Genomic DNA, 655 nt, shown 5'->3' with positions numbered 1-655 from the left:
AAATTTAACATGAGCAATTTTAGTCTCCTAATGGTAGCAGACCGAGAAAAACTAATATATTTTAATTACCTCGTTTTTTCGAGGATTTTTGAGAACGAGAAAATTGTCAATGGAAAAAAAAATCAACATTTTTTAAATAAAAACACTCATTGTTTAGATATTTGCACTTTCAATCAGAAATTAATTAGGATTTGGGAGAATTGACGTATGGAGTATCATTAATTTCGTAGCACTGTTGATTTTGATTATATTTTTTTTTATTATTTTCGAGCGATTTTAGGAGAGAATGGAAAAAACTGGAGGAGAAAATTTTAGATGTTAATCTTAAATTTAACAATTTAAGTAAATAGCAATTTTTTGCAATTTTATGCTCCTGATGGTAGCAGAGCGAGAAAGAACTAACATAATTTAATTACCTCGTCTTCTGGATGATTTCTTACGATCACTGTTTTATTTTTGTATTTCACTCCCAATTTGTTACACAAATAATCCAAAATTATGAAACAGAGAATACACGCATTACAACTTCAAAACGTCTTCACTCTACTTTTCCACGTGTTGACGCTCTAACAGACTACACGGTGATGTCATGCGCAAGCGCATTGAGTCGGAGAGAGGCTCGTGTGCGTGCGAGCGGTGCCGACATAGGGCACAT

The sequence above is a fragment of the Diachasma alloeum genome, unplaced genomic scaffold, assembly GCF_001412515.2.
Source record: "Diachasma alloeum isolate Michigan unplaced genomic scaffold, Dall2.0 Dall_scaffold_00214, whole genome shotgun sequence".
NCBI lineage: Eukaryota > Metazoa > Arthropoda > Insecta > Hymenoptera > Braconidae > Diachasma > Diachasma alloeum.
This window is presented reverse-complemented; position numbering follows the sequence as displayed.